Source organism: Peromyscus maniculatus, chromosome 8 (genome assembly GCF_049852395.1).
Source record: "Peromyscus maniculatus bairdii isolate BWxNUB_F1_BW_parent chromosome 8, HU_Pman_BW_mat_3.1, whole genome shotgun sequence".
NCBI lineage: Eukaryota > Metazoa > Chordata > Mammalia > Rodentia > Cricetidae > Peromyscus > Peromyscus maniculatus.
In genome coordinates, this window is record NC_134859.1 from 88,653,603 (window position 1) to 88,664,058 (window position 10,456).

The following is a 10,456-nucleotide window of genomic DNA, read 5'->3' on the forward strand; positions in this document are numbered from 1 at the left end:
GAAAAATTATTATTTTTTTAAAATTTCACATGCATTGGTGTTCTCCCTGCATGTATGTCTGTGTGGGGTGTCATATCCCCTGGAGTTACAGACATTGTGAGGCACTACATGGGCGCTGGGAACTGAACCCAGGTCCTCTGAAGGAGCAGTGTGCTTAACTGCTCAGCCATCTCTAGCCCCTCCTTTGTTTTTCAAATGCAAGGTAGCCCTGGCTGTCCTTTAACTCAGACATCAACCTGCTCCTGTCCCCAAACGCTGAGATTAAAGGTGTAAACCCCCGCACCGGCTCAAAGTTGAACGTTTAAAATAATTTAAGCCGTTTAAAATAATTTAAGGCGGGAGTAGTGTCCAAAAGGTTTTAGTCCCAACCCTCAGGAGGCAGAAGCAGGCAGTTCTGGTCTACAAAGTGAGTTCCAGGACAGTCAGGGATATACAGAGAAACCCTAGCTCGAAAAACAAAATAATAATAAAGTAAATATAATTATGTATATTTAACCCTACTGCTATATTTCCATTAAAAAATATGGTTCAGGAGACAAAGACAGGCAGACGACTGAGTTCCAGTACCAAGAGGAATAACACCAGGAAACCAAAAGAGGAGAAAAAGCAGGGCATGGTAACACATGCCTTATAATTCCAGCAGTTTGGAGGCACCTATTCGACTTCAAAGGCAGCCTACCCTACATACTTTCACGACAGCCAAAACGTTTGGAAACAACAGAGGTTCAAGGTTCTGCAAGGAACAAAAGAAGCAGAGATACATATGAAGTCTAAACAGAAGCTAATTGGCGAAGACTGTACAAGAGCTTCCCTTAAAACCAGCGTCAGAGATTCCCCCGAGGGGGTGCACCGTTCCTGGAGGTACTGCAATACCAGGTCGATGCGTGGAGTGGACGGAGCAAGCTCCTATTCCAACTCCTACTTCCAAAAATCCATTTAATATATTGTCCTCGGATAGAGGACGTATCAGATATTAAACTGATAAGAACAGATACTACACTTGATCTTAGCCAAAAGGCCGAGAAGCGATGCTCACCACACCGCCCGGAACCATGCCTTACTGGCATCCTCCCTCTTGAACTCGTGGTGAGCTTCCAGCGTGGCTCTGTCTCCCTTCTGTGCCCCCCTCCTCTCCCATCACCACCGATGGCCTCTGGGACAAATTTGTCATGCCCCGCAGGTTTCACAAGAAACTTCGCGTGCGTGAGAGACCCTCGCTTTTCTCCACAACGGGATCATGGTCTCCGAGAGATTTGCATGCCCCGCCCCGCCCCACCGCGGAGGGGCGTGGCCGCCGTGAGCCGACTCCACCCCGGAGCTGTCCAAGGACCCCTGTGTGACAGGCTGGGGACTTCCTCTTACATTGCAAGTGAAGGACGGGAGGGAGCTCTTGGAGGCCGGCTCTTTGTCGAACACAACACGATGACGTACAACACGCACAAGAAAAGCCCAGACTTTAGTATACTTAGTTAATTAAGTAGCTAATTAGGTTATAAACAAGATTTCTCAACATAGCCCTGCCTTGTTTCAAATTTGTGATTTCTGCCTCGGTTTCCCAGGTCCTGGGATTGTAGGTGTGGCATCTAACAGCTCTTCATATGTTGAGAAGCACTTTTCCCGTGGTGTGGCTTGGATTCTTCCTTCGTTCGTTCCTTCCTTCCTTCCTTCCTTCCTTCCTTCCTTCACTCCTTCCTTCCTTCCTTCCTTCCTTCCTCCCTCCCTCCCTCCCTCCCTCCCTCCCTCCCTCCCTCCCTCCCTTCCTTCCTTCCTTCCTTCCTTCCTTTCCCCTTTTTCTGAGGTAAGGCATTCTGGGACTCAGTATATAGTCCATGTTATGGGGTAGTCACCAGGTAAGACTGCTCAGACAAGGGTTTAACCAAATAGAAAGTCTGTGTTAAGCCGGCCAGCAGCTACACTGCCTGTTTGGGATCCCAGTGTACCCCTGAACCTTTCCCAGGGTGAGCTTTTAAGCACAAAACCCATACCCTGGGTTGACACACTTCAGCTAACAAGAAGTTAGCCAGAAGCAGAATTGCAAAAGCCAAAAATCAAGATTACTACATTTATAGACTTTGCCAGAACTGTGGACTTTGATGGAGCAGGCCTTTGTTTTAGTTCAGGCAGGTGGTGTTGTCTATATGCCGAGTTTTACATCCTGAATGGTGCTGCCATCATGGAGTCAGTTCTGCTAAGGCCTGGAAGCCTACTAGGGTCTAGTGCCCTGTTACAGTCCATACTGGCTTTGAACTTGAAATCCTCCTGCCTCAGCAACCTGAGTGCTGGAATTACGAGTTTGGACTACCACCCCTAGATTTTGTTATTTTTTGTTTGTTTTTTCCAGACAATGTTCTCTGTGTAGCCTTGGCTATCCTTGAACTCAGAGACCCACCTGCCTCCAAGTACTGAGATTAAAGAATTGTGCCACCATGGCCAGCTCTGAATTTATTTTTTCAAATGGTGGGGTTTTTTGTTTGTTTTTTGTTTTTGCTGTCTTCTTTTTAAGATTTATGTATTTATTATGTATACAGTGTTCTGTCTGCATGTATTCCTGAAGACCAGAAGAGGGCACCAGATCTCTTTATGGATGGTTGTGAGCTACCATGTGGTTCCTGGGAATTGAACTCAGGACCTTTGGAAGAGCGACCAGTGCCCTTAACCACTGAGCCAACTCTCCAGCCCTGTTTTTGTCGTCTTTATCTGAGTGTGTTGTTTTGGGTGGCTTTTCTTGTTTGTTGCATGGCACCACCACCCCACCGTGTGTGTGTGTGTGTGTGTGTGTGTGTGTGTGTGTGTGTGTATGTGTGTGTATATGTGTGTGTGTGTCTGTGTGTGTGTGAGTGTGTGTGTCTGTGTGTGTGTGTGTGTGTGTCTGTGTGTGTGTGAGTGTGTGTGTGTCTGTGTGTGTGTGTCTGTGTGTCTCTGTGTGTGTGTGAGTGTGTGTGTGTGTGTGTGTGTGTGTGTGTGTGTGTGTGTGTGTTGCTGGGGCTCTCATCCACACAGGTGCTCTACTACCACTCTGCAGTCTGGCTGGCATATTGGTCCTTCATCAAAGGTCACGATAACACTAGCTGTCAGACCCACATGATTTCATGGTCCTCTGAACCTTGGGATGGGCTCCACATTTCAAGAGGGATGAAAAGCTTCCTAGTTCTAGTTCAGGGGTGGGTGGTTTTCCTAAGTGGTGCTGTATCAAACAAGGATGCAGTGAGGGAGCAGCAGCTGGACTTGAAAAGCCTCAAGAGCCTCAAGTCAGGGGACTGTGAGAACCCACAGGGGCTTCCTAGTGAGAACTTACTCAGGGTCAGAGAACCTGAGCTTGCCTTACTCACCAGGGCTGCATATCGAGATGATTTGACCATGGGCGTGGTTACCAGGTGTTTGGAAGGGTCTAGGCTTGGCTGTACGGTGTGCTTTGATCTTGCGAGGGGGAGGTCTTTTGCTCCTCCCCTTGGCATGTTATAAAAAGCCCTTTTCAATAAAGGACAAGGCTGTTGGGTATTGACCCTGGCCATCCTGAAGCTATCCTGTGTTCTTCTCATTGGCTAGGTCTGTCTCTCTGTCTGATATTTCCTCATTCCTCTCTCCTCCACCTAAGAAGCCTCCAAAAGATGGGAGCTATACTCCCATGGGGACTTCCCCAACTTTGCCTTATAACCTTTCATGCTCCACGCCCCGTCAGACCCTAATACCTTCCCCCTCCGCATGGCCCCCATTCTGCCTTGCAGGAAGTCCCAGCACCAGACCTTGAATCCTAATTCAGTGTCTAAAATCACCAGGGGGTGATTGAGCTCCCTTTGCCTCTGCCGAGAGAACCTGGGGGTTTCCTTTATGTTTAGTAAGGGCTCTGTCTGTGAGCCATGTCACAGACATTGGTCTCTAGCTGCCTTCTGATGGCCTCCAGGCTCATGTAATCCCTCCATGCCAGCTTGATCTAACTATAAAACCTCTCAGTCTTCGGGGAGCCACTTCTGCACGGGCCCAGTTGAGGTGACCTCTGCAAATCTGCAGTTACCTCCAGGCTGTCCTATCTGCTCTTGTTTCTCAGCCCTTAGACACTGGGGACCACTCTCCTTTCCCTCCAAGAGTCCCCATTTTCCTTTGCTTCGGGCAGCACATTTGTGTGGTCTTTTAAAGTCTGTTTCTGGTGACTGAAGGGATGGCTCAGTGGTTAAGAGTGTGTCCTGTAGCTGGGTGGTGTTGGCGCACGCCTTTAATCCCAGCACCTGAGAGGCAGAAGCAGGTGGATATTTGTGAGTTCGAGGCCAGCCTGGTCTACAGAGAGAGATCCAGGAAAGGCACCAAAGCTACACAGAGAAAACCTGTCTCAAAAAAACAAAGACAAGAACAACAACAAAAAAGTATGTCCTGTGGGGCTGGAGAGATGTTCCCACTCCTTAGAGCACTGGCTGCTTTTTCAGAGGACCCGGGCTCAGTTCCCAGCACCCACATGGCAGCTCACAACCATCTGTAACTTCAGTTTTAGGGGATCTAATGCCCTCTGGCTTCCATGGGCACTGCAAATACATGGTGCCCAGACATGTATACAGGAAAAACACCCATAAACATTAAATTGTTTAAAAAAAAATTTCAAAGGATGCCTATTTCTCCTTTTCATTCCCAATAGCATGCTATTTTCATTTAGGAGACCTTGACTCAAGCTCTGGCTGTGTCACTGAGAAGTCATGGGGGCCAGGCATCTGAGAGTCTTGAAGAGGGTCCACGGAGGTAGACCCGGAGTCCCACCTCGGACTCTCTGCTGACTTGCTTCACTGTCTTGGTTGAATCATTTCTTCCTAGGTCTCTTCTCATGCAAACCTGGGAGGCCAGACTCATGGGCTCTAGGATTATATCAGTGCTCTGCCTCCTTGAGCACCCGATTTCCAACCTCCTAGCCTGTCTTTTAGGGAGGAGGAGCTATCCTTGGTGCCGAACCCTTGACTGTTGGACTCCCGGACTAAGTTGGAAAGTTCTCAACACACTTAGAGCTACTGGGCTCAGAACATCTCAGAAGCCCCAGAAACTGTACTAGGAAGATGGCTCAATACATAAAGCTCTTGTCATTCAAACATGAGGACCCAAGTTCAAATCCTCAGGCACTCTGTATCTGTTTATCTAAATCTCTAGGGCAAGAGATGGGATGCCCTGAGGAGACCCCTTGTGCCGTTTCCTCTTCCTTCCCACAGTGCTTAGGGCCAGCCTGTAGTCACATACACCACCTAAACATCAACAAAAAGAGGTTTCAGCAAAACGTATTATTGTTTAAAAAATGTATTCTTTTTTTAAATTTTTATTTATTTATTATGCATACAATGTTCTGCCTGCATCCCTGCAGGCAGGAAGAGGGCACCAGATTTCATTACAGATGGTTGTCAACTATCATGTGGCTGCTGGGAACTGAACTCAGGACCTCTGAAAGAACAGTCAGTGCTCTTAACCTCTGAGCCATCTCTCCAGCGCCTAAAAAATGTATTCTATGTCTCCAAGAATAAGTTCAAATACCTTTCTTTTAGGGGGCTGCAGAGAAGGCTCCATGGGTAAGAGCTCTGGATGCTCTTCCAGACGACCCAGGTTCAATTTCCAACACCTACATATAGACAGTTGACCACTGTCTATAACTCTAGTCCTAGGGTCTCCACCACCACCTTCGGGCCTCCTTGGCCACTAGGCATGCGTGTGATGCAAAGACAAACTCACACCTATATATGCACAAATTTAAAATGCCTTCTGTTTATTAATGTTTATGATGTGTGGGGCTGATGAGTGGGGACCTGTAGGTGCCAAAGCACATGTGTGGAGATAAGAGGACAACTTAAGGGAGTCAGTTCTCTCCTTCTACATTATGGGTGCCCAGGTTCAAGGTCAGGTTGTCAGGATTGGTGGCAAGTGCCTTTACCCACGGAATTATCTTGCTGACCTTAACATAGGTATTAAAAGAAGGCTACATATTTGTTGGATATTAATGCTTCTATATCAGTTTTATTTTCTTAATAGTTTCTGTGGGTGTATTTTTCCAGCTTGTTACTCTTACAAGCTTTCCATACTCTATTTTGGTACAGATCATACAGCTGGATTTTGTGCATTTGTGTAGATATGTGTGCATGGAGAGGACAAAGGTCAGTCTTGAATGTTACTCTTCAGGCACCATCCACCCTGTTGATGTTGTTTGTTTGTTTGTTTGTTTGTTTGTTTGTTTGTTTTGTTTTTTTTTTGTTTTTTTTTTTTTTTTGGTTTTTTGAGACAGGGTTTCTCTGTGTAGCTTTGCGCCTCTCCTGGGACTCACTTGGTAGCCCAGGCTGGCCTCGAACTCACAGAGATCCGCCTGGCTCTGCCTCCCGAGTGCTGGGATTAAAGGCGTGCGCCACCACCGCCCGGCTTGTTTGTTTGTTTTTAAACTGGGTCAAAATTTATTAACACTGTAGTGGCCCTTGAAACAGGTTGCCAAGTCACCCGAAAACTGAAGGCACAAAACACACTGGCAAACAGGAAAGTATCCAGAGTCCAGGGAGCGACATGTAAAAGGCACATGGACTAGGACAGACTTGTGCTGTTTGTCCTCTGGATGCCGGGGTGGCCAGAGACAGAAAGTGGTGCAGACGCTGTCGTTCAGCAAGCGGAGAAGCCATCCTTGAAATCCTTTGTTACTGTCTTGCTGCAGTGGGTAAAGGTAGAGAACCTTCCAGACTCTGCTGTGGCTGCATGGTGACCTTGTGACTCCATTCTGGGACTTCCCCTCCCTCCACACCTCCTTTCTTCTCCTCCCTTTCCTCTCCCCTTCCTTTTTTTGTTCCTTCCTTCCTTCCTTCCTTTCTTCCTTCCTTCCTTCCTTCCTTCCTTCTTTCCTTCCTTCATTTTTGTTTCATTTATTAGATCTTTCAATTAGGACATTAAAGGCTTTTAAATTTTATAGTTAATCTATTACTATGATTTCATTTGTATTATTATTATTATTATTATTATTATTATTAGATGGGGACAGAGGACTATGGCACAGTGTTGAGGTCAGAGGTCAACTTTTGGGGGTCAGATCTCTCTTTCTCCTGGGGCATTCAGGGAGGCACCTCAGGTCATCAGTTCTGTGGGGCCGGGTCTTTACCAGCTGAGCCATCTCAATGGCTAAGGGTTGGGTTTGTTTTTCTTTTAATTTCTTCAACGAGGAGACTGTATCATTGGAAATCATCTCCCTTTTCTCTTTTCTGCCCCGAAAGCAAATGTGATGCCCGGGGCTGCAGTGGCCATGTTAAGACTATAAAGTCACACAAATACAAGGGCAGAGCATCAGTGCACAGGGTGCCAGGAAGGGAAGAGAGTCCAGGTCCTTGGTACCGTCACTCACCCTCTGCCTGGCTCTGCTCTGCTGTGTGGGGGAAATGAACCCTTATCACCTACAGCCGTGGTAGGTTTTTCTGTCACTTGCCTCCTAACAGATTCGGGCTGTTAACCCATGTGCTGGCTTGCTCACAAAACCCTGGGGTTCAGATTCCTGTTCTGTTAGTTGGGAGCTTAATACCATCCATCTCCTTTTAGAGCAACACATTCACAGCATCACTCCACCTGTAACTCCAGCTCCAGAGGGACCTGACTCCTCTGGCATCCAAGAAGAACTGCTTTCCTGTACCTGCCCCACCCCCAACACACACAAAAGAAAAACATTTGGGATCAGATTAACCATCTGTGAATGAGGATATGACCAACTGTCACCTCCCTGAGAAGGTGACAATCTCTCAATATCATTTGTCATCAAAAAGTCTGAGAGATGTCTGCTGTCTGTAACAAGGAGAAAGTTAGTCGTTCTCCCTCGGAAACAGGATGGAGAGTTTGACCGAGAGTAAAGGGAATTCTCAGAGCAGAGCTGTGTGGCGCCTGCCTCCCCCCTTCACTGCCTGAGAGATGGCATTTTTGGGAATTGACTGAAGTAGGCAGAACCCCAGAAGAGGACCGTTCGGGGAGGGGAGCCATTTTATGAAGCACCATTTGTCTCTAAAAGCAAAATTTACTTCTATAAAAGGAAACACGAGGCAGGAGGGGAAGCTTCCATGGCCTGGACCATGCATGCTGCAAACCCTGCCTCTTGTAAGTGTCCCATAACATAAAATCCTTGCAGGGTTGATATTAACACTCAAAGGAGACCAGAAGGCCCTCACCCTAGACTTGCAGCTTTGACAAACACGAACCCTGGTTGGATTCCTTTCTATTCAAAGAACTAGAGGATTCAACAGTGGGTAAATTGTGAATGTGGGCCGGGCAGTGGTGGCCCGAGCCTTTAATCCCAGCACTCGGGAGGCAGAGCCAGGTGGATCTCTCTGAGATCTAGGCCAGCCTGGTCTACAGAGTGAGGTCTGGCTTCCAAGTATTTAAAGACTGTCAGACCAATAACCTGATTTTTGTTGTGTTGTTTTAATTTTGAAGCAGTGATTTCACTCTGTAATCCAAACGGGCCTAGAATCCACTGAGCAGACTTGAACTTTGGGCAATAGTTCTGCCTCAGTCTCTCAAAATTCGAAGATTACAGTCCAAGCCACTATGACCAGCTGAATAAACTGTTAATAAGATACTCTATCCTCAGGCCGGGCGGTGGTGGCACACGCCTTTAATCCCAGCACTCGGGAGGCAGAGCCAGGAGGATCTCTGTGAGTTCCAGGCCAGCCTGGGCTACCAAGTGAGTTCCAGGAAAGGCACAAAGCTACACAGAGAAACCCTGTCTCGAAACACCGAAAAAAAAAAAAAAAAAAAAAGATACTCTATCCTCATAGCCTGGGGGTGGGGGGGAGGATTCCGTTTAACTGGATAACATTTAAATGTGTTTCCAGCTACTTTTGTATGACAGAAAGTAAAATATCAAAGACAGCTGAATTTAATTCATTTAATTCTTCAGGATCAAGCGTCTGTGTACTAAGGTAGCTGCTGACCATATTAGCGATTTACAGAGACATATTCAATATAAAGTGATTTGCAGTTTTGTTTCTGGAAAACAGGACCAGTGGCAGTTCCTAGGGACAGCAGCTGCCACTCAGGGCGAAGGGACAAGGTACTACTACCCTACTTCCCATTGAACCATTCTCTGTCACCGCATGTATTAATTAGTTTAGTTATTATGGTGGTGTTTTTGGTTTTTTTCTTTTTGTCCTGTTCCAGAGGAGTGGATAATCTTCAGACCTCCACAGGCACCAGACATGCACTTGGCTCACAGCAACACACACATAAATAAAATGAAATTTTAAAAAATTCATTTTTAGGGGTTAAATTTCACATGCATTGGTGTTCTCCCTGCATGTATGTCTGTATGAGGTGTCATATCCCCTGGAGTTACAGACATTGTGAGGCACTACATGGGCGCTGGGAATTGAACCCAGGTCCTCTGAAGGAGCAGTGTGCTTAACTTCTCAGCCATCTCTAGCCCCTCCTTTGTTTTTCAAATGCAAGGTCGCCCTGGCTGTCCTTTAACTCAGACATCAACCTGCACCTGTGCCCAAACGCTGAGATTAAAGGTTGTAAACCACCGCCACCGGCTCAAAGTTGAACCTTTAAAATAATTTAAGCCGGGCAGTAGTGTCCAAACGGTTTTTGTCCCAACCCTCAGGAGGCAGAAGCAGGCAGTTCTGGCCTACAAAGTGAGTTCCAGGACAGTCAGGGATATACAGAGAAACCCTGGCTCGAGGGGGGAGGGGGGAACCAAAAAAAAAATGGTTCAGAAAACAAAGACAGGCAGACATCTGAGTTCCAGTACCAAGAGGAATAACACCTGGAAACACAAGGAGGAGCAAATGCAGGGTATGGTAACATATGCCTTACAATTCTAGCGCTTGGGAGGCTCATCTTTGAGTTCAAAGGCAGGCCACCCCACACAGTTTCACGACAGCCAAAATGTTTGGAAACAACAGAGGTTCAAGGTTCTGAAGGGAACAAAAGAAGCAGAGATACACATGAAGTCTAAACAGAAGCTAATAGGTAAAGATTGTACACGAACTTCCCTTTAAACCAGCGTCAGAGATTCCCCCGAGGGGGTGCACCGTTCCTGGAGGTACTGCAATACCAGGTCGATGCGCGGAGTGGACGGAGCAAGCTCCTATTCCAACTCCTACTTCCAAAAATCCATTTAATATATTGTCCTCGGATAGAGGACGTATCAGATATTAAACTGATAAGAACAGATACTACACTTGATCTTAGCCAAAAGGCCGAGAAGCGATGCTCACCACACCGCCCGGAACCATGCCTTACTCTCATCCTCCCTCTTGAACTCGTGGTGAGCTTCCAGCGTGGCTCTGTCTTCCTTCTGTGCCCCCCTCCTCTCCCATCACCACCGATAGCCTCTGCGACAAATTTCTAATGCCCCGCAGGTTTCACAAGAAACTTCGCGTGCGTGAGAGACCCTCGCTTTTCTCCCCAACGGGATCATGGTCTCCGAGAGATTTGCATACTCCGCCCCGCCCCGCCGCGGAGGGGCGTGGCCGCCGCG

At 47.2% G+C, this 10,456-nt stretch overlaps 2 non-coding genes across 2 annotated transcripts; both read right to left on the reverse strand.

Moving 5' to 3' along the window:
* Positions 1-839: 839 nt before the first annotated feature.
* On the reverse strand, positions 840-1,030 carry LOC143267107 (U2 spliceosomal RNA). The gene has a single exon (XR_013042031.1). It is a non-coding gene; the product is annotated as a U2 spliceosomal RNA (small nuclear RNA).
* Positions 1,031-9,996: 8,966 nt separating this feature from the next.
* LOC121831957 (U2 spliceosomal RNA) lies at positions 9,997-10,187 on the reverse strand. Its single transcript, XR_006075545.1, has one exon. It is a non-coding gene; the product is annotated as a U2 spliceosomal RNA (small nuclear RNA).
* Positions 10,188-10,456: the final 269 nt, after the last annotated feature.